A 24,573-nucleotide genomic window follows, 5' to 3' on the forward strand; every position below is an offset into this window, starting at 1 on the left:
AAGCTAATTCACCCCAACTCTCTCCATATGGAAATAGGTATCCTAATAAGAACTATTTCCTACATGTGCTGTGAAGTCAACCATCCCAATTACTTCTCAGGAATACAATGAATATTGAATCATTTTCTTAACTTCACTGAGCTGCTGTTACCTTGCCCATAAAATGATGAGGAAGCAGGGGTATATGAATGATTAGGGAAAAGTTATGCAAAAGCATTCCACAGAACAATCAGGCTCACAGAAGCAACTAAATAAATGATTGACAAATGTATTCTATCTTCTCAGAAAGACAGGTAATATGTTAAACCTATGACACTTTTAATCATCACTTTTCAAAGCCAAGTAAACTCATTTATAGCAGGTGCTTCAGTTCAGTTCAGTCGCTCAGTCGTGTCCGACTCTTTGTGACCCCATGCTAAGCACGCCAGGCCTTAGTGTACCACAAATACAGAAAACATTCTCCACTTGAAGAACATTACAGCATACCAAGAAAGTTGTATCTATGTCAATAGTTAGGTTCCGTTTATTGAATTACAAAATAATGGAGTATACAGCATAACCCAGAGCACTAAGATTCTATTTTGGTTTCATCTTATGTAATTCTATTAACTAATAAGTTGCATGCCAAATTTCTTTAATAAAATATTAGAATAAACATTGAAGAACTATGCTAGTTTTTAAATCTCTTTTTCCACTCATTAAACCAAACTTGTTATATCAATCAAGCAAATCTTATATCATTACAGTGCATACTATTTTCAATAAATCCAAATTATTTCCAATGTGGAACATTTTTAAATTAAAACCAAGCTAAAACAGGAATCCCATGGTATCTGATTTTCTTTTCCTAGAATGCTAGATTGACAAGTGGTTAGTATTTATTACACAAAGAATCTTATCTCCAACTTTTGCTTTTATAAGTTACCGATTCTTCTCAAAATTGATTCAATGGTAACCTTTTTATCTATTTACCTCTCAAAGTTAGTTTATTTTGTAGAAAGGTTTAGGTGATGAGGAAGGAGAGGTGAGACACTTAGGACAATGTTTAAGATACTTGTGAAATCAAGATAAGCCACCCAACATCTGACTAAAATAGGTTTGTGACAAGAGTAAAGTCAATTCTGGTATTGACTGTCACATCTGTGGAGAATATTTTGAACAATGAAGAGGCATCCAAGTGACTTCTCCTTGATGAGAAAGAAGGGTGACCTCATGAGCATGGATTCACTCTACAGTGGAAGAAAGTCAAATTATCTGAACTCTAACCTATCACATTTGGAAGGAAGATTCTGGAAGAAGACACAATAGTGAGTCTTAATTCTTCTAGTAAAGCCCTTGGAACTTTTACCAAGATCCTTGAGAAAAAAGGACCACAAACTAACAGAGTCATAAACACATAAGACTTGTAAGCTCTGCTGGAGATGGAACCTTCTCCAGCCTAACCAAGAACAAATTAATCAAGACATATAGGCCTGGCCACATGGAAACAAACAAAGAGCAAAACAAGGAGACCAAGAAGAAATGCATCGTGATGGAGGCGTGGGTGGTGGAGGAGATGCTGGTCCTGGAACAGTGGGAGGGTCAGAGGAAAGTAAACCAGCCCCGAGGAAGACCCAGAAACTCAGGGGGCTGGCAGACCATGGCCTGTGGGTCAAATCCAGCCTGCTGCCTGTTTTTTGTCCAGCCCTTGTGCTAAGAATGGTCTTCATATGATGAAGTGAAGGAAAACCGAAAGAATATTTCACGATAAACGAGCACAACATGAAATTCAAATTTCCATGTCCATAAATACAGCTTCACTGGAACACGGCCATGTTGTGCCATAATAAGAAATACATATCTGGTCTCTGCCCACTCTTGCTCTTTTCTGCTTCCTGGCACACAGCTCCCTAAACCCTCGGAATCTCCAGAGCGATGGTCTTTTTTTTAATGCTAATGAGGTAGCTGGTGGCCGGGGGCCCCTGGGTCGCCTAGGACACAGCAAGCAACCTGGGATTAGAGGGTTGGAACTTTACATCCCATCCATATCTCTAGTGGGTAGGGGAAGGAGAGGCTGAAGTTTGAGTTAATCACTGATAGCCAATGATTTTTCTTTTTTTTTTTTGCACTTTTATTTTTTCAATTAATTTTTATTTGGGTATAGTTGCTTTACAATGTGTTAGTTTCCGCCGTACAACAAAGTGAATCAGCCATATGTATACATACATCTGCCTTTTTTGGATTTGCTTCCCATTTAGGTCGCCACAGAGCACTGGGTAGAGTTCCCCATGCTACACAGTAGGTTCCCATTTGTTATCTATTCTATCTGTAGTAGTCTGTATATCTCAATCTCAATCTCTCCCACCCACCCCTACCCCCTTGGTATCCACATGTGTCTCTCTTTCAGCTTTGCAAACACGTTCATTTGCACCATTGTTCTAGATTCCATGTATAAGTGATATTACATCATATTCACTTTACTCTGACTTATTTCACTCTGTGTCTCTAAGTCCATCCACGTCTCTGCAAATGATGACCAATGATTTAACCATCATGCCTACACAATGAAGCCTCCATAGAAAACCCCAACTGTGGTGGCAAGCTCCTGGGCTGGGGAACATGTGGAGGTGCTAGGAGGGTGGGGCGCCCAGAGCCCATGAAGTTCCAGGTCCTTCCCCACACCTTCCCTGTGTGTCTCTTCCATCTGACTGTTCTTGAATGTATCCTTTTATAATAAATGGGTATACAGTAAGCAAGCTATTTTCCTGAATTCTGTGAGCTCGTCTAGCATATTATGGAACGCAAGGAGGGGAGATGTGTGAACCTTTCATTCACAGTTAGTTGGTCAGAAGCACCAGAGGCATGAATGTGAGATTAGGAGTTGAAGCCAGGGCAGTCTTGTGGGACTGTGCCCTCAACCTACGGGATCTGACACTAACTCAGGGATATGGTCTCAGAACTGAACTAAACTGTAGGACACCCAGCGGGTGTCACAATTTCTGGGGAGAGGAAATACACACATCTGGTGTTGGAAGTGAAGTACTGATAATACAGGGAAAACAGGAATTTTCATGTTTACAAATTCATTCATTTACACGTGGCCTACGACTGCAGCTTTGGATCAACAGTGGCAGAACCAAGTAATTGTGAGAGACCCCCAAGGCCACCAAAGCCTAAACTATTTACTGTCTGATCCTTTATAGAATCGGTTTGCTGACCTTATAAAACATCATATACATTCTCTCCTTGAATCAACACTACCATCCTATGGGGAGTGTGTATTTATATCTTTTACATAAAAAGAATCTAAAACATAGATTATTTGTCCTTGATCATTGCTAGTGAGTGGCAGAAACAGGAAGTGAACCCAGGCCCATCTGATTATAAATCCAATGTGCTAGGGTGCCTTTGATAAACAGGGGACCTTTTCTATATCACAGGGATTATTCCTCAAATTCCTCCACCAGTACATACAGTCTGGGAAAACAAAGATTAAATTTACCTGCCATTGGGCCTGTGGACCGAAGGAATGTAGCCAGGACATCCCAGAAATGCAGGTGTGAGATGCCCTCTCAGGACCCCATGAACTCTCATAAGACCCCGTTGTGCAAAATTTTACTTTTATCTCTATGGTTTGGGGAAGCAAGTAGAGTCAGAAGACAACTAGAAAGTCTGTGGGTGTCTCTGACATGCTCAAGGGGTCTTTATGGTAAAGCAGAGGAATAAATTACAGGAAAGTATATTTTTCTGAGAAATTTTCCTTTAAAATCCTAAGGAAAAGACTAAAAAAGGTGAAAAAATAGAGGTGGATTGGAGTAATGCTGACACAGAAGAGTGTTAGATTTTGAGTAAGACTCCCTCCCCTCCCCTACCATTCACCCAGGGGTCCATCCTGGCAACACCGGAGGAGTGTCTCTCTGGTAGGTCCACGGGGCACAGGCCACTGACCATTTAGAGGCCACCAGGCAGGAAGGGGTCTTCTCAAGTGTTCTGTTCAGCTCTGATTGATGATTCTTGAGACAGAAAACAGTCTTTTGTCATTGACACTGACACACAGTGCTCGAAGCTTATGCTGAAACCAGGCCAGCCAAAGAAATGCGGCAAATCCCAACAGAAATTCAATTCTTTCTGAATTTTTACTTTATGATTGAAAGTGTTAGTTGCTCAGCTGTGTCCGACTCTTTGAGACCCCATGGACTATAGCCCACCAGACTCATCCGTCCACGGGATTCTCCAGGCAAGAATACTAGAGTGGCTTGCCATGCCCTCCTCCAGGAGATCTTCCCAACCCAGGGATCGAAACCGGGTCTCCTGCATCACAGGCAGATTCTTTACTGTCTGAGCCACATTGGTTCAAAAGAAATCATTACCAGAAATGACACTTGGCTTCTGACCATGGGTTTGCAGGTATACATCTGGATACCGCAAAGGACATGTTGAGAGAGTGAGTCCTTTCCCATTAAATCCAAAACCACAACAACATTGTTTTAAGGCCTTCTCATCTCTAACTGCCTGGAAATAGGGAAAGTTTCAAGAAACTTTCCTGTTCACAGTGAACCCAAACAATGCTTCTCCTTCATTTCAGTATAGTTTACACAAAAGTCAACACAAAGACACAGCATTTACATAACACGAGTTCAGAGCCTGAAGAGACAGTAGAGATTATTTACTGCAATCCTTCCCACTCACAGATGGCAGAACAGAAATCCAGATTCTTGTGACTTGGGCCAAACCCAGAGCTGCTGAGGGTCAGAGGTTACTCAGAAAGGGAGGCCATTTGACCTGGAGTCCAGGGTTCACTCCCATGCACTCTGACCGCCTCCTCAACTGAAAGGCTGGGAAGCCCCCGCCTTCTGTGGGCACCCCACCACAGCTGCAATGGCTTCAAGAACTTCACACTTGGTACTCTGAGCTCAAGTTTCACACCTGAAAGTTACTGTACATGCTACACTTCATCTTCATACCACACCAATATGAATGCACACTACAAAATTGTTTTGGCATCTACAGCTTCTAAAACATTTCCCCAGGCTCTTTTTCATGATTTTCTCATCACCTTTTGCACTTTCTCAAGAAGCTATCTTTAGTCTTTCTTTAATTCTCCAAACATATTTTCTAAATAGCCTGACTTATTCATTACCCTGTCTCTGCCACTTAATTGAAAGTTAAGTATGTTTCCAGCCTTAATCTAAGAAGCCAGTGCAGGTCACAATTTATCCAGCTGTAGGCCTCTAGTAAATTATTTTATGCTGAAATTAAAAGACAAGACTATCAGCTTGGAGTCATCTGGTATAAACATGGAAGGGATATAGATGTATTAAGTCCTTATTATATGGGTCACTCCATCTTTTCCCTTTATTTTCCCTAGGTCCTTCTGTACACGCAACACAAACACAAATATGTAACAACTGGAGGAGAAATTATTTTGAAAATGTTTTCCTATATATTTTCCTTTCCTATTTTATTGTTTTGTATGAGCTGTCCTATTCATTTTTATTATATTTGTCAATTATCTTCCTTTTCCATTTTATTATTTAATGTTTACCTTTTGGGGAAGGGAAAAAAATCTCATTGCACATAGAAATGCATGAAGTTCACTAAGGTCATTTGAAAATGACAAGAGATTGGATGTGAAGTCATGAGCAGAAGGGCATGCCGTCAAAGAAGGACAGTGTGGGTGAACGGAGGGGAAACGGGAAGTTGTGGGGAGCGCAGGAAAGGATGGTGCCAGAGATAGTCCAAAATTAAAGTTGGCATCAGTGACAACTGACTAGGTCCGAGGAGCAGGATGACTCAAGTTCTGCCTGGGAGGATGATGTGCCATGAATAGAAACTGGCAGCAGAAGCCACGTTGAGAGAAGGATGGTCCACTGTGTTTTGTACACATGGACCGTGAACTGTTAAGTGGGACATATGGATAGAGATACATCTAAAAATTCAAGTCTTTAATTAAATAGCATAAAACAGATTAGAGATATGAATCTGTGGTTCTCCACATAGAGGAAGTCATTCAAATCAGGACTTTAACTCAAACTGTTCAATGTTAAAGGGCAACAAAAGAAATAGAAAATAGCCAAATTGAAGATTCTGGGAATATTCATACTTAAAGGTGTTATGATTCAGATGGAGAAGCAGAAATAAGGAAAGTGTGCTGAGAAGGAAAAAGAAGAGGGCACTGTTCAAAAAGGGGTGTTTGTTGGGAGTCTGAAGACAGTCAGGGTACGGTGGTCAGACAGGCTGCCATAACACAGCTCCATAAACTGGGTAACCAGGCGGCATGAGCAATATTAATGCATTTTCTCAGGTTCTACAGGTGGGAGACCAACGTCATGGCGTGACCATGAATGAGTTTTGGTGAAAGCTGTCTTTTTGGCTTGCAGATGCCTACCTTCTCACAGTGCCTTCACATGAGGGGGAGAGAGAGACAGAGAGAATGATAATTCTCAGGTGTCTCTTGTTAAAGGGGCACCAACCCCATCACAAGTTACTGTAACAGGGAAGAACACATCTGACTCCATATTGGAATTGCTTCTTTTTCTTTACCCTTTCTTTTCTATTGCTTTTGCTACAAATGAATCACTAAAGGGATGGAAGTGTACAATAGCTGGAATATCTATTCCAATAGCTAGAAGTGTACAAAATAGACTGTCTCTGGGAACAATGCTTCCCATGCCTGAGCATTAAGTTAAAATACCTTTGTTCAGCTCACAGGAAACATTCTGAAGAGGCCCACTTGTGAATGGCTGCAAGAAAGAAAAAGTTAACCCATCTTCTCCAGGGTCTGGCTGGAACCACAAAATACTTGCAATAATTTATTAAGAGCCTCTTGATGAAGGTGAAAGAGGAGAGTAAAAAAGCTGGCTTAAAACTCAACACTCAAAAAACTAAGATCATGGCATCTGGTCCCATCACTTCATGGCAAATAAATGGGGAAACAATGGAAACAGTGACAGACTTTATTTTCTTGGGTTCCAAAATCACTGCGAATGGTGACTGCAGCCATGAATTTAAAAGACACTTGCTTCTTGGAAGAAAAGTTATGACAAATTTAGACAGTGTATTAAAAAGCAGAGACATTACTTTGCCAACAAAGGTCCATATAGTCAAAGCTATGGTTTTTCTAGTAATCATGTACGGATGTGAGAGTTGGACCATAAAGAAGGCTGAACACCAAAGAATTGATACTTTTGAACTGTGGTGTTGGAGAAGACTCTTGACAAGAGTCCCTTGGACAGCAAGGAGACCAACCAAACAATCCGAAAGGAAACCAATCCTGAATATTCATTGGAAGGACTGATGCTGAAGCTGAAGCTCTAATACTTTGGCCACAGACTTATTCTATTCTATTAGAATAGACCTTGATGCTTGGAAAGATTGAAGGCAGGAAGAAAAGGGGATGACAGAGGATGAAGATGGTTGGATGGCATCATGGACTCAATGGACACGTTGCAGCAAACTCCAGGAGATGGTAAAGGATAGGGAAACCTGGCATGCTGCAGTCCATGAGGAAGCAAAGAGCAGGACATGACTGAGCAACTGAACAACGACAACAAAATATCACCTTCTATACTTTACTGCCTCACGTCCCCTTCTTTGCTTTACAAAAGAAACTAGAATCCAAACCCAGGGAAGATGGTTCTTTGGAACACGAATCCACCATCTTCTTGATCTGGTCGCTTTCTGAATAAAGCCAGTACTCCTTCCAACAACTTATCACTGGATTTATTGGCCTGTCATGCAGCAAGCTGTATGAGCTTGTACTTGATAACACTCCCACCCTATGATCTCACCTAAACCTAATACTAACCAATAAACATCTCTTTATGTCAATACTATTAGTCACGAGACAAAAACCCATTAGAATGTCTAAAATTTAAAAGTGACAATGTCAAGACTTTATGATGACAGGAAATAACTGGAATTTTTCATAAACTGCTGGTGGGAATGAAAAAATGAACAATCACTTTGGAAAGCAGTTTGGTTGTTTCTGAAAATACTGACATAACCTATCATACTACCCAGTTATTCCATTTCTAGGTAATTGTCATGAGGAAGGTAAATATATATACAAACAAAGGCTTGAACACAGATATTCATGAAGCTGCTTTACTTGTAATAGTCAAAAACTGGAAACAACTGAGATGTCTTCAATCATATGAATGAATGAAAAAGATGCTGAATAAGCCATACAGTGCAAAGGACTATTATCCAGCAGACACACGCAACAAAGATAAATCTCAAAACCATTATGTGAGTGAATGGGACTGAACACATGAGTCCACACTGAAATATTACTTTGTATAAAATCTAAGCACTGCAAGCAAACCTATACCTCAGACAGCCGATCAATGATTTCCTGCAAATGGAGGACAGGGTGCTGATTGGAAAAGGACACAGAAGAAATGACAGAAGTGATTTTTATCTGGATTGTGGTGGTGGTTTCATGCGTGTGTACAGCTGTCAAATCTTATCTAATTATTGTCTGTTTTTTGTATTTGAGGTTGTTTGTATTAATATATGTTGTACCTTAGCCAAGTTTAAGAGAAAAAAACTCAGTGGAGGACTACAAGAAACCTAAATGAACTAAATCCCAAAGTAAACAGACAAGAAGCCCCAGGAGAGATGAGACCTGCGCTATTTTCTTCCCAGAAGTGGTAGAAGATGCAAAATCTCCCACAGGTCAGAGGCTTTTTATCAGACTTTTAGCAGCTGCAGGAGAGACCGAAACACTAAGAACCCCTCAGCTAAGATGCATATGTGGTATATGACACACGCCCGATACACGACACGAGGAGAGGAAGAAAAAAGTGACCCACAATCCAGAGAAAACAGTCAACAGAAAGAGAACAAGAAATGGCCCAGATGCTATTATCAAACAGAACTTTAAAACAACCATGAGAAATATATAATAGAATCCGGTGGTATAGTTGAATAGCAGCCATAAGAAGGGGTTTCCATTAAGAAACAGAATGCAAAGAAAAAGAAACAATCGGAAATGCTAAAAATCACAGCAACAGAAATAAAGAATTCCATTTAACATCAGAGGAAAGGATCAGTGAACGTGAAGTCAAGTTAACAGAAATAGCTCCAACAAAGCCACAAAGAGAACAAAGACTGATCAAATAGATTTGAAATCTGTAGGACAACATCTAAAGGCCTAACATATATGCATTTAGAATCCAGGAAAAAAAAGAGAGGAAATGGAAGTAGAAAAATATTTGAACAAATAATGGCTGGAAACATTCCATATTTGATGACAGAATCAAGCACAGATCCAAGAAGTTCATTAAAAACCACACATGATAAACACAAAGAAAACTACACCTAGGCATAATGTTATCAGACCTCTGAAATTCAAAAAGATAAAAAGAAAACTTTTTAAAAAATATCCAGAGGTTAAAAAAAAGAAACAGAGAGGAAATGATATGATCTGTACCTACTTTTCACCAAAGGAATAGAGACTAGCAGATAGTGCAACAAAAATATATGGGCTGAAAGAAGAAAAAAACTCTCTTTACCTTAAGTTGCAAATGCAACAAAATATTCTTCAAGAGTTAATATGAAAACAATTTCCTAAACATTGCAGTCATAACTTTAGACTGGTGGAGTATTTAATGATACTTTTATTTTCATTAAACTGAATTTCTATCATTTGTACTAAACGTATTAATTTTTCTTGTCTTATGTGTTTTATTTGGAAGTTCATAGACCATCAAAACCTAATTCTAAAGCTCATTATGCTACAGAGTCTAATCTGACTATTTTAAAAACACTATTGATCATATGCAAACCATCAGAAACACTTATATGTAAGTAGTTAAGGTGGTAAACATAGTTTTTTAGAAGATGCTTGGCTAAAAAGACTGGTTCCACCACTAATTTGATGTATGATATTTAGGCAAATTACTTTTCTGCTCTTGACTTTGCTTCCGCATCTTAATTAAATGATGAGGGTAGAACAATTCCCAGGGGGTTCAAGAAGGGTAATTCGGTTTTACCAGTGCTTGGAATATAGTATGTACTTAATGAATGGTGACTATTATTGCCTGAAATTAGGTTTATATCTTTCTAGCCCCTTGATGTTTCTTTGTTCAAGGCTTGGTTACCAAAGCAGTAGTTGTCAAAGTGTGCAAAGTTCTGCACACCCTGCGGGATGTCTCAAGAGTCACTCACAGGACGTGCAAGGTCAGAGCTGCTTTCATGCCAGCACTCAGATGCCCTGTGTCCTTCCCAGTCTCATTCTCTCCCAAGGGCACCGTGCAGCTTCCTGGAAGTCACACGACAACTGCAATGTCATCATTCTACAACTAAAGAAATGCTGCCTGTGTAGACTTTTCTAGGGTAGGAGCTTTAGGGTATTAATGTGATAAATGTATGTATTTTTTGGGGGGTAAACTCAATTTGTTCTCAGAACTTCTACTGTGCTCCTTCTCCCTGTCATTGATTGTACTTGCTCTGATCTCTGTTAACTTCATTATTGTCCGATAAATCATTATTCCGAAATTCCCAATTTGTTCTTACACCTACATGTAAACACAAGAAGTAACCACTCTTGTGGGTTTTGTTTTGCAGTGATGTTAAATTATAATAACTTTTCCTAACTTGAAATTTTCAACTTAACTGTTATTTTAAAATTTAATAATATTTATTCTAATTTAAAAAATAATTTATTTATAGTTTTCTTCTATTTAAAGACAGATTTTTGACTTGAAAAGAGGGAACTGGAAAACTTCCTCAACCCACAGCTGCACCGTGTACATCTACCATGGTAATTGGACAGCTTCCCAATACTTCAAGTTTTCTTGATGAGATCATGGTGATATTAATTAATGTGATTATTCTGCTATTCTATAATAAAGTGTAGTTTGTCAACATCTGGAAGATCTGCAAAACAAGGGGACCTGAATTTTCCAGTGACCATGATGTTCCAAACTCATGCAGGAATAAAGGCTCCATTCACAGAAGGATGGATTTTAATGGTTTCAGATCCTATATGGCAAGGAACCTTTATGAAATGATCACTCCTCAAATTTCAAAATTTTTATACCAAAAGAATATCTATAGCTGTATTAAGATACATGAAACCACTCCTTCCTTTTCAATTGTGCTTCAGGGTAAGGCTGGATTTTTTCATACACTTTAATTGTAACAACCTGAATGTGTTAAATATTGAAAATATATTCCTTTTTATTTCAAACAATTATATACTGATTGTGAGTTCTTTTACCAAATGCATAGTTACTGCTCACAGATGAAAAACTTTAAGTCTCACTAACTGTGTGGCTACACCACCGCTTTACCTTCATCTCACACTCACTCTCCATCGACCAAGGATGCATGCTTCTCTCCGATCCTGGACAAGACTATAACTTTCCTCTTAAAGCTCATTTTCTGCCCTGGAATTCACCACAAGTGCTTTCTTTGTGTTCAGTCATTCAGTTGTCTCCAACTCTTTGAGGCCCCATGGACCATAGCCCGCCAGGCTCCCCTGTCCATAGGATTTACCAGGCAAGAATACTGGAGTGGGTTGCCTTTTCCTACTCTAGGGGATCTTCCAGACCCAGGGAGCAAACCTGCGTCTCTTGCATCTCCTGCATTGGCAGGTAGATTCTTTACTACTGCTCCCCTTGGGAAGCCCATGCCTTCTTTAAGACCTTTCTTTATAAATATCCTACCTATGAAAATCTTTAATCTTTCTGTCTCTCTGAACTCCTGGATGTACCCATCCATCCAATCATTCATTTATTCATTTGTTCATACATCCTGCAAGTTATTTATCAAGCACCTATTACTGCATTCTAAGGGATGTGGTTTCAGGAATTAAAAACAAAACCAAACAAAAACAAGCCAACACTAGAAAATAAAGGAGAGTCTCATGTAGGAGTCAGTGTATGGACATAATAAAAACATAGAAATTTAGTGAAGTGTGCTCTATTATGAGGTGTTCTGTGTCATGGGGACACAGGAAAGCCTGTTTTAACCCTGCCACAGTACTTTGGTAAGTGCTTCCTCAAATAAATGACTGAAGATGAGCCTTGTTGAGTTAAGTAAGAACAACAAAGCATAGGAAACAAGAAAAAGGATTCCAAGGAGCAGAAAACTTTGTGCAAAGGAAAAAGACAAAACAAGAAAGAGTCTGGTGACGAATCACAGCCAAGACAATAGAGCTGTAGCACAGTATTCAAGGAGGAGCATGACTGGAACATGGGACCAGAGTTAGTCATAAAGTATACTGTCAGATTATCCACCTGATGTTGTGAGCACCACGGGGTTTCGACACCACTTAAAAGGGTGTGTGACACCTAGCATGCAGCAAAAATTCTTGGTACTCAAAAAAAAAATAAAAAAATTTTAAAAATTCTTGGTACTCTTGCAATAACCATTGTTTTTTTTTTTTTTTATCAAGGACAGCTACTGCAAAAAAAAAAAAATAGCCAAGTGCCATTTTACTGTGTGTAAAACAGATTGACTGCACCCCAGCTCCCAACATCCACTATGCACTGAAACAGAGTCAATATTAAGACAAGAAGAACTAAACAGATTTTACTCGGTTTGATTTAGACAGATAATCAAGGCAGGTGAGCAAAAATGTTCTAGCCACCTCCAGTTAAGACATTCCTTCGTCAGCAAAGAAGAAAACTAATAGGGAAGAAAAATACAGAACAGTTACCCCATGTCCACTCCAAAGGAATGGATCAATCCAAAAGAGTTGACCGTGGGGCAGGACCAATGGAAGAGAAACTTTTGTAGAGCGTGACCTTATGACACCCGTGACACCTGGCCTTCTTGATCCTGGCCAAGACATCAGGTGAGTTGCAGGGATAATCCAGCCTAAGTAAGATAAACTGGGACAGAGGAGGGGAGAGATAGTGACTTCAGCTAGGATGACCTGCTACCCTCAGACTCTATCCAGAACTATCACATCTTGCTCCACTGGGAAAATTCTTTAGCATAAGATGACACAGTAGAAGCTTAAGAACATTATTCTAAACAGTCCCCACAAAAAAGACCCAGAAATAGAGGCTGTGGCATATTAAACTGTTATTTGCTGTGAAGATGAACAAAGAAGAATTATCATTAGTGACTGCAAATATTTTAAGACATTGAAAAAAATGAATTTTTACCCAGAGTTTTCATGGGGAGGACTGCCTTTTGCTGATTACACTTGGAAACATACAATGCTAATCCAGCATAAAAATCTGTCGCTTCAAATCTTGACACATCAAGTCTCAATAATGTTAGTATGTTTATCCAAGTGTCTTCCACATTACATTTGTAATCCTCTAAATTCTTCATCCATGGTGAAGAATTAACCTATGTTAAGCTTTATATTCCAAATACACAACTTAAAAGTTCGTATTGTAGTAATGAAGCAGTGAAATTGTGTCCCATGTTTACTTAACTTAATCATATGAGCCACATATCATTTAACTACTTATAATTAAGCACATCTGAAGTTGCAAAATAGTTGAAAATTGAGAATGAGGAGCTAACAATTCCAGTGCATACATATACAATTCGACTAGTAACACAACATAACTAATAAAAATACACAGCATTGGAACTTCGCTGGTGGTCCAGGGGTTAAGAATCCACCTCGCAATGCAGGGGACACAGGTTTGATCCCTTTTTGGGAAATGAGGAACCCCCATGCTGTGAAGCAACTAAGCCCATGCGCCACAGTTAAGAGAGTCTGTGTGCTGCAACAAAGATCTGATGCAGCCAAGTAAGTAAACAAATCTTTTTAAAAGACAGAGTATTAAAGTTCTAAGCTTTGTCAACCTCATGGATGGAAACACCTGATGTAAGGTGAGGAGTCACACAATTTCCTTGTTATCTAGAGATGCATCCCCAACTCTGAAGTGTTCAAACTGATGTATGAAAGTCTAATTAAAAGTGGTGCCTAAACCACACAGCCCTTCCCCAAAACTCAAAAAAAAACAAAATGGTTTCACATAACCTAATAAAGAAAGGTTCAGTGGCCATCCTGATCTTGTAACCTAACCCCATTTTACTGTAAATCTTTTTACCAATATTCTCCAACACTCACCGCTCCCAGCTGCCCATTTCACATCATACGATTTCAACTGAATGCTCATGATCTCTGGTGCACTTCTATTACATGTCTGTGAACAGAATGGGAACTAACCTGAGACGGTACCTCCTCTCATTGTAGACAATTCAGGAAGCAGAAGATAAGACAGAGAAACACAATACCGTAGGATATTGTTTATACGTGGAATCTAAAAATGGTACAAATGAACTTGTTTACAAAACAGAAACAGACCCACAGACATAGAAAACAAACTTACGGCTACCAAAGGGGAAACGGAGGGAGAGATAAATCAGGAGTTTGGGATGAACATATACACACTGTTATATATAAAATAGACAAACAAGGACCTACTGTATAGCACAGGGAACTATACTCAACGTTCTGTAATATTGTATAAGGGTGAAGAATCTGAAAAGAATAGATACATGTATATGTATAACTGATTCACTTTGCTGTATACCGGAAATTAACACAATATGTAAATCAACCATAGTCCAATAAATAAATTATAGCAGAGGATAATAGGATGGGGGATGAACAGAGAGGTGCAGAGAAACATAACAAGCTCTTGCAAATGTGGAAGAGCAACGAAGGTTCTGGGAAGCAGAGCCCAGATTGAGATGCAAAGGCTGAGTAGGTACCAGCCCCTCTGAAACCCAGAGAGGGGCAGGAAATCTAGAAAAGGATGGGATGTCATCCTACTTCCTGCAAAGGGGCACTACAGAGCCGCGGGGCGTGAAGAACTGCCGATGCAGTTCTCCGTCCATAAATGGTTTCACACACTCACATTCACAGCCTCACGCACACCCTCTCACACTCACACACCTACACTGCCACACACCCTCTCACACACACACACTCACCCTAACATACTCTCACACTCTCCCACACTCTCACCCTCATATACCCTCACACACACATATCTTCACACACTCTCATCCACACATACCCTCACACCCTCACACACACTTGCACACCTCTCACACCTACACACCCAGCTGCCTCCTGCACGGCCCCTTCCTTTCGTCTGCCTCTGACACCCTCCGCCCTCCCATGTATTTATACCCCACAGGTCCTGCAACATCCAGCAACCTCATCCTGCTGCAAAACCTCCGCTAAGCACCAGACCTTCCCCAGAAAGCCTTCTTCAGCACCTCCCTCCTTGTGGGACTGTGGCTTCTGAGGTTCTCGAGAACTTATAAAACTGCAGCACAAATACCAATCTCCCGGTCGAGTGCTGACGTGTAATTCTGAGACTGTTGCTGGTGCTGGTATCTTCCACACATGGACTTTAACTTCCGGCAGGCAGGACTGTCATAAATTTTGCATCTTCCTCAGTGACATCCATAATCCATAATACATTTCATCACGGGATACGGAAGAGTGACTAACCTCTGAAAAGTGTGTCCTAAAACATAAAGTAAGCTGAAGCTTTCGAAAAATCATGTGTTTTGAAAAATCACAAATTCAAAACACGTTCTTTCAATTCTCATTCTTACTGCCAGATACAGAAGTGCAACCGTGTTCTTTAGCTTTAGGAAGAGCACACGGATTGCTGGCAGCAAAGATGCTCAAACGATGCCACCTGACGGACAGGCAGAACTACCGGATGCTGGCCTGGTTTCATCTCAGCTCTTCAAGAGAGTATCACTATCCTGGCAAAAGCAAGACAAAAATCAAAGTAACAAATTTAAGGCCCAAGCAAGAGTATGAAGTTAAATATTCCGAAAGAGTTTAAATCCATTAATTTGGAAAACTTTCACCACAAAGTACTGAAAGCATGTGTGGATGTGATAAGGGAATAGTTAAAATCATCTTTTAAAATATTATGATGAAGGAAAGGTTGATAGAGAGCAAGGAATCTGGCCATGGTCTCAATTCTCAAAATACAGAAGGTGGATTCCACCAACTTTATAGCCAAGAGCACTTGACACTGATTCCAAGCTCTACTCCCACGAGATTCTCAACATTATGGTCTGTATGCACCCAAAATGTGAAGCGTTGTTACCTACCAGCTAAGGAGAAACAAGGAACCCATCACAAGGAACCCGTCATTACAGAGGAGCCTAGGGTTATTTCCTTCTGTTTTTACAGGTTTACTTGATAGCTAGTCTGCAGAAAGTGGAAATGCATACCAGCAAGGAATCTGATCAAGTCTGTCACAGCATACACCCACTCAGGCCACACAAAGGAATGTAAACTCTGAGGAATGAGTTACCTGACCATAACACAACATGAACAGCCTTCTAAAGATGGTTAATTAATTCATGGGCTCGTGAGGGGAGGTGTCTGGGGCTAAATGTTCTGCCCATTCTCCATTCTGTACAGGTATTGGAAGAAGGTATTAATTGTATCCTGATTAAATCTGCTCATGCCTCTAAATGAAGAAGAATAGCTAACCTGTCTCATTGAATTAAAATCTGAAAATATCCTGATCCTCTGGAACAATAGGCTAAGTAAAGATAAAGATTATATTTAGTTGCAGTAAATATCTTTTAAAGCCCCACATTTAGTGGCCAAATGTGCAAACTGAGGAAAAGTAGTATACTTGCAAAGGAGAATGCAAAAAGATGTCTAATTAAACAGTGTAGTATGGATGCAAAAACTATAGTGGAAGAGAGGGCAGATTTGATTTTAGGATGATTTAACATATGGGACGCAGAGGAGATTAATTATGCTAGTCCTATCCTCTAGCTTCAGCTCTTAGAACCACACTTTCAGAAAAACAGGAATACACCCAAAGGAGAAATTCCCTAATGGTAATGAGATACTCAAATTATGCCAATTAAGGGTGAGTTGAAGAAAATGAACATTACCATAGAGATCTCATGTCCGACTCTTTATGACCCCATGGACTATACAATCCATGGAATGTTCCAGGCCAGATCACTGTTCCCTTCTCCAGGGATCTTCCCAACCCTGGGATCAAACCCAGGTCTCCCACATTGCAGGTGGATTCTTTGCCATCTGAGCCACCAGGGAAGCCCCAGAATACTGGAGTGGGTAGCCTATCCCTTCTCCAGCAGATCTTCCTGACCCAGGAATCGAACCAGGGTCTTCTGCATTGCAGGCGGATTCTTTACCAACTGAGCTACCAGGGAAGCCATACATGTCTCAAATATTACATATAAAAGCTTTCTGAAAAAAAAAAAAAAGCTTTCTGTATAAGTACTCTAAAAGGTAAAAATTGGGATATGAACATTATAAAGGCAAAAAGTATAGCTCAATATAAGGAAAGAATTATGCTCAGAACAGGTCAAATAAAGGAATGCCTCCCACATTCAAGATGAATCTTGTTAAGTAGCTTGCTAAATCAATCTTAATATTCACCTTGAATTTGGAAATAAGGTCACCTGCTAAGAATGAAAAAACTAAAGATAATTTGGACTGGAAAACTCCGTCACATGTCTCATGGAGAAATTGATAGGAATTATCCAAGAAAGAATAAAATAACTGCCTAGAGCTATTAACCACCCCTGAAGCTGAAATTGGAGGGAATCAGGAGCTAAAAGGTCTAGCAGCAAGACAGCAGAGGGATGGAGCACAGCTGACATTTCTTGCCAAAATCATTGCACCGAGTAAAGACAGGAAAACCTGAGATAATTGGAAATGGCTAAGGAGCAGTCACCGGAGAGGAGGGTGTAAGTGGTTTTGAGTAAAGGGGCTTATTGGAAGGACAAGGGGTTGAGGTCAGAAAAAGAATATGAAATGCTCAGCTTTTTCAGCTGGGCAGAAAGGCCCAGGGAGGCGGGCTGCAGTCCTGTGGATCCAATGCTTAGATGTTGAATTAAGTTATAGGCGATTACAGTTAGTCGAAGTGTAGAAAACAAATCCTCTGTTAGTGAAGATTCCCAAGGAAAGTGGAATGTTCAGGAAGTCAATAAGCACAGGTCATGGGGAGAGGGTAAAAGGTGTAAACTTAGAAAGACAAAAGGTAGTTGGGCAGTGGTGAATGAGCAGTTACAAACAGCTCTGAGCCAGCGGCAACCCCATGGGAAAAAAGCACAGCAGTGCTCTTCCTTGCAGGCTCCTCACAGGACAGATGCTAGTCCAGAGACAGTATTCCCAAACCAAATACCCACAGCACCAAAAAACTTGAATCGATAACTATGAAGAAGAAAAAAATAATTATGAAGATAACACAATTAAAGCTTATTAGGCACCCACCATGTGCCAGGCATCTTGAATCCAAGGATAAATAGCCTGAGGGTGATTTGAGTTTGGTAGTGATGCAGATATATGAACAGGTATTTTTTTAATTGCAGTATAGTTTATTTGCCAAGCTGTCTCAGTTTCAGATGTACAGCACTGTGATCCAGTTATACACACTCACACACACACATAGGTGTATCCTTTTTCAGACTCTTTTCCCCTTATAATTTATTACAAAACATTGAGTATAATTCCCTGTGCTATGCGGTAGGTCCCCATTGTTTACTTACTTTATATATAGTAGTTTTGTATGTTAATCCTAAACTCCTAATTTATCCTTTCCCTTCTCTGCTTTGGTAACCATAAGTTTGTTTTCTGTGTCTGTGGGCCTATTTCTGGTTGGTAAATAAGTTCCTTTGTACCAGTTTTTTAGATTCCACATATATATGACATCACTTGATAAATGTCTTTCTCTGTCTGGGTTACCTGTCTGAATGGGTATTTTTGATGTAAGGCAGCACAGCGAAAGGGCAAATACAATTACATCAGACCTGGAAAAAATTCAGAATGAAGAAGTCTGAATTTCCCTGGTCTGCCCAGATCCCTTTTCCGGAGTGCTCACTCCCAAAGTCACTGTCTTCTTTGGGCTTTTTACTAATTCCTACTGTGGTGAGAAGGAGGTGGTGAGTGAATTAACTTGAGCTGCTTTTGATTTTCTGCAATGGAGGGTTTATTTTAATAATAATAATTTTTTTAAAAAAAAAGAAAAGATTATTAACAGAAAGAATTCCAGGAAAGCAACTACAAGCAGTTGATAATCACATTTGTGTGTTTGGAGGGGTACGGGGTTGGGGGGGGGGCGTGTCCAGAGTCTGTCCAGTTTTATAACCTACTGCTGCTGGTGGTGACTGGCCTAAAACCCCTCACTCCTAGCAAATAGTTCTGTTCATACTCTATAAGCCTCAAGGCTATAGGAAGCACAAGCCTGTTGGCCTACACTCAGGGGACAGAGACATAAACTAGGTCAGACACTTCCAAACTGTTTGAGAAAAGCATAAGAAGCATAAATAAGTCAGGATAGCCAAAAAATTACTCTAGCGTCAAATGAGTCAACTAGTCTATGAGTGGCTGAATTTATTCATCTAAAAACCTAAAATTTCCAAAAAACTCTTCTTGTATCAAGAGGGAGAGACCCAACCAAAACTACCACCCAGCCACCTAACAAACGCTTACTGAAAACATCTAGAAGGCTAGTGATGAAAAACCAGTGAAATTACTGGTATTTTAGAAAGAAAAACATGTTTCCACAAATATGCAAAAAAGTAATAAATAGTAATATTTAACAAAAGTTGCTTGGGTAAATATTTATAATTAAGTGGTATAAAAATCAATGACATAAAAGTTTTATTTCCTAGCAAATAAAAGGAAGCTAAGCAACTTCCTGGCAAATTTGACATTCATAATGGAAATAACAATTTGAATTCACTTACTTCTTTACTTTTTAATCCAATATTGAATTAAATACAATTAATTCCAATTAATTAATCCAATTTTAATCCAATATTGATTGATTTAAAGTTTTTCAAAATAATGTCTTAAGATCATTTAATAAACCATAGTTATAAGAGATATGAGGACCAAGTCTTGTAAAGCTGCATCTCCTTCTATGTTCTCCAGAATGACAAAAAAGTACCTTGGACATGTTATTTTATACCCAGGTACCTTGTAGCAGACCTATAAGGTGCTTTTTGTATTCATACATTATAAAATACCATACCATGCATAAGTACTTTCTATTATATTTGTATTGGGCTTCAAAGAGAGAAAAATAAAATTCCTTTTTTCTCTGTCATGCACTGAAAAAAAGATCTTAAAGCATAAGAAGCAACAGAAGGTAGGCATCTATTAATTACAAATTTCTATTAAATAAACTTAAGCTACTTAAGTTTCCTAACAGATACATTTTAAAACATACAAGTGGGTCTGTTTTATGTGAGATGCTTCATTACTGTAACAATATTTAATTATTCTAGAATTTTCCTACACAGGCTTTATGCAAAAAGCCTGCTGTTTTGACATGAAAAGAATAGCTTATTTATTTTAACTCTGTGGTTTTTATTTTTCTATTGGGTTGAAAAATCACTTTAAATTATCTGAGAACCCCGGATTATCTCCCTTGAAATGCAGCGACCCAAATGTTTAAGTAAAATTTCTAGACCCCTGGAAGCAATCCACAAACCAAGCTGTGTAATAACAGAATGCAGACTACACCGGCAACCTCACCAAATGCCTAATAAAGTTTGCATGGCTTTTTGACAAATTAAGATTTGCTTTGAAATTTTTGACATTCATATTTTTGTTATATTGTTGCCATTATTGACTTTTACCACTCTTCATAATATAGTACCGGAAATGACAACTCCTGAAGAAACAAAACAAAAACAGCCGTTTTAGGAAAAGCAACAGATTGGTATTACACTATGAACCAAGATATAAAAATCTACAGCCATCACTTGAAGACTCCAACGCTTACCCATGTGTCATCAAAGGATCAAAGATGTTCCTCCTAAGAGCGGTTCTAGTGAAGAGGTAAACATTTAATAAAATCACCATCATACAACAGACGTTATAAATGAAGCTGTAATTTAGAACTATGTTTTATGACCTGTTCTTAAAATTCCGAAGGGGTTCAGTTTGTTGGAAACCAAGATGCACTAGTCACAATTAAGCGACACGTTCAACCTTCTGGTTTACTTCGGAAGATATACACTGTTCACCAAGTGTAAAAGGAAGGCACAACCTGTGAAGTGAGGGAGCAAAAGAAGACGCAGGGAATCCATAGCCTGAAACCACGTGACCACAGTGCAAAGCAGCCTCCACACAAGTGCCCCTGCGAGGCTGCTCAGCCCATCCAAGACGGGCTCCGGGCACGGAGACGCAGACCCCTGCTCACTGCTCCCCCAAATCACAGTGGGACTCACACCCCCCGCCCAAGCAGCAATTAACACAGGCGCGAGCGGGCACCCCGACACAGACACGCGCGCTCACAAACACACACGAACACACACCCAGACACACATGCACAGACACACACGCGCGCGCGCATATTCACTCCTCGGTGGAGCCCCGGCAGCCCCCCGGGAAGTTTGAGGGCGGCCCCGCTAAGCTATACGGGATCGCAGCCGCCCGCCCCGTAGGAGCGCGAACCGCGCACCGGCGCAGCGCGGCCTCTCTCTGCAGGCTCGGATCTCCTGGCGCCCGGGCCGTGGGAGAGCAGCGCCCGGCTCCCCGCGTTCTCACGCCAGGGCCCCTGGAGCGCAGCCGCCAGTTCGGCGCGGCCCGGCGCCCACCCACGGCTGGCCTTCCGCCCTCGGCCGCCGCGGGTCCCCCGGGCCCTGAGCTGCCCCGGGCGCCGTCTCCGTTGCGCCCTCGCTCCTCCCGGGCGTGGGAACCCGGCCGGCCCGGGGGCTGGACAGCTGGGAGCTCAGGAAGTCTTCCCAGAGGGGAGGGGGATAGGCCTGGGCCGGGGGCCGCGGAGAGCGCCGCTCCCCTGGCAGCCCTGACCCGCGCGGGCAAACGGCGACCACTTACTCGGCTGCGTCCCAGACCTCGGGGCTGCGTTCTGGGATCGCCGGTAGCTCCCGGGCGCACCTAGCAGATCCGCGCTGCCCACGCAGAAGGAGAGTGGGCGGCAGGGGTGGGGGGGTGAGGGGGCGGGGGGCGGGAGAGGAGACCCGGCGGCGGCACCTGCGGGTCCCTGCACCGGATTCCCCACAGCCAGCGCTTCCTCGGCTCCTGCTCAACAGGCGGGGCGGGCGCAAAGCGCTGCAGACCCGGTTCCCGCGCTGCGCCCACGCTCAGCCAGCTCCAGCCTGGGTCTCTCCCAGCGTCTCCATCTCGCGCTCGCTCTCGCTCTCTCCCCCCGCCCCAAGGATCCCTTACAGCCTCTCCCTGCTGCCTTTGACTTCTTTTTGGAACCCCTCCCCTTCCCTGCAACGAAAGACTGAAAAAGAAAGTAGAGGCTGAAACGCACCATGGTGAGGTCACTCGGGGCCTCTGTCCGCTCGCGGCGCGCCCTCCTCGCAGGAGTCGGTCGGTCGCCTTTGGGGGGTGGGGTGGGAGGGTTCCGAGGCGACTCCCTGCTTTTTGCCCGGAGTCTAGCAGCCAGAGTGGAGAAAAACTGCAGTGAAACCAGCTCGTGGCAAATCAGCTCGGTACTGAGTCCCACCCACCACGACGACCCGACTAGGGCCGGGGAACTGAGTCCTCCAGCCGCCCAATTGCTTTCCCAGCAGTTCCTGTGTGGTGACAGACACCAGGGGACGGGGACAAACGAGGGGAAAGGAAAAAGAGGGAGGGAACGCGAGGAAAATTTGGCCCACTTAAAAATATATATTTTCTGTTGTGCACTGGGCAGGAAAAACTGTAGTTCTCCGTAGTTAGAAACTCCAGCATTTCTGCTGGAAATTGATGTCTGCGTGGATGGTTTTCGTGCCCTGGTTCTCAGGTTAACACCAATCTACTCCTTTGTAAATGCAGTTCTACGGTTGCAGAATATTTACATCTTTCCAGTAGGGTCCTGATTCTGCTTGGTTTGGTACATTTAGTTCTGTTTGGTGGGTGTGCAGGGTGTGTGTGTGTGTGTGTATGTATTCCAGCACAGAAAAATAAGTTCTTATATAAATGTTTTTAGTCACCTTTCTGACTAAAAAAAAAAAACCTCATTATGCTGTTTCATTTTGAATTCATAATTAATCATGATTATTATGCGATCTTTCTTCAAGCCCAGGAACTCTGAGATAGATTGTTTATGGTTATCTCCAGTTCTTATATTAATATTTCTCCCCAAACTTACTTACCTAGTCTGTCCATTTTAGACTCATCTCCCAACCTTGACAACTTCGCTGTTCTCATGGCAAACATCAGTCAGACTAAGAAGACATTTAAATTAGAAAAAGTGCATTTAACTAAAATTTGTCTTAGTATTGAGGGAAAGTCCAGACCTGCAAGTTTGTGTTTTTTGGTTCTGCTGTCTCTGGAACCTTCTATTTCTCTACTTGCAACATTTGATAATCTCTTGGGTCAAAATAGCTTTTGTCCTCAGAGTACTTAGAATTTAAGACCTAGGAGAAAACATAAGAAGAAATACTCAATAACACTTAGTTGAAAGGGGATCTCACGCTATTTTAGGAAAGATAAAGTTAATGATTTGAAAACTCAGAGGAAGAAGAGAGATCTTCTGACAGGAGAAATACTTTGCAACAGAACACTATTAGAGAGAGGTAGACAGGGTAGGTCATATTTGAGAAAAGATAAAATAGAGAAAGTTTTTGTCTTTTGTGTTTTTCAGGCAGAGGCAAACTTGTGAGTGAAGGCCTGGAGGTGGGAAGACAGGACCCTGATGTTCCAAAAGAGAATGATGAACACACTGGCCAGAACGGCCATCATTTAAAAAGTCTATAAATAATAAATGCTGGAGAGGGTGTAGAGAAAAGGGAATCCTCCTACACTGTTGGTGGGAATGTAAATTGGTGGAGCCACTTTGAAGAACAAACTCCATATGGAGTTTCCCTAAAAAACTAAAAATAGAACTACTATATGATCCAGCTATTCCATTCCTGGGCATATATCCAAACAAAACTATAATTCAAAAAGATACGTGCACCCCAGTGTTCATTGCAGCACTGTTTACAATAGCCAAGACAGAGAAACAACCTATATGTTCTAGATGAGCAGATAAAGAAGATGTGGTACATATATACAACAATATTACTCAGCCATAAAAAAGAATGAAATAATGCCATTGGCAGCAACATGGATGCAACTAGAGATTATCATACTAAGTGAAATAAGTCAAACAGAGAAAGATAAATAGCATATGATATCACTTGTATGTGGAATCTAAAATATGACACAAATGAACTTATCTGTGAAACAGAAACAGACTCATGGACATAGAAAAGAGACTTGTGATTGCCAAAGAGGAGGGTGGTGTGCGGGGAGGGAAAGGATGGATTGGGAGTTGGGGATTAGCAAGCATATAGAAACTATTACATGTAGAATGGATAAACAACAAGGTCCAACTCTTTAGCACAGGGAACTATATTCAATATCCTGTGATAAACCATCATGAAAAAGAATATGAAAAAATATAATAATAATAATATATATACATACACATATATATATACATATATATATATATACATATATATATATATGTATATATATATGAAAAAAGTCAAAGTGTTAGTTGCTCAGCTGTGTCCAACATTTTGTGACTCTATGGACTGTAGCCGGCCAGGCTTCTCTGTCCGTGGAATTCTCTAGGCAACACCAGAGTGGGTTGCCATTCCCTTCTCCAGGGGATCTTCTCCAGGTCTCCC

At 41.0% G+C, this 24,573-nt stretch overlaps 1 protein-coding gene across 7 annotated transcripts in view; it reads right to left on the reverse strand.

Annotated features, from left to right (window-relative positions):
• Positions 1 to 22,477, reverse strand: part of GUCY1A1 (guanylate cyclase 1 soluble subunit alpha 1) — a 63,960-nt gene extending 41,483 nt beyond the window's left edge. For 4 of the 7 annotated variants that reach the window (XM_043487788.1, XM_043487763.1, XM_043487780.1 and 1 more), the window contains exon 1: positions 21,779 to 22,169. The gene's annotated coding sequence lies outside the window, so the exon portion shown is untranslated. Of the gene's footprint in view, positions 1 to 21,778; positions 22,170 to 22,220 lie in introns of those variants that run through there. The other 3 variants (XM_043487761.1, XM_043487772.1, XM_043487799.1) reach the window with 2 other exon arrangements.
• Positions 22,478 to 24,573: the final 2,096 nt, after the last annotated feature.

This window comes from Cervus canadensis, chromosome 1 (genome assembly GCF_019320065.1).
Source record: "Cervus canadensis isolate Bull #8, Minnesota chromosome 1, ASM1932006v1, whole genome shotgun sequence".
In the NCBI taxonomy this organism is placed as follows: Eukaryota; Metazoa; Chordata; class Mammalia; order Artiodactyla; family Cervidae; genus Cervus; species Cervus canadensis.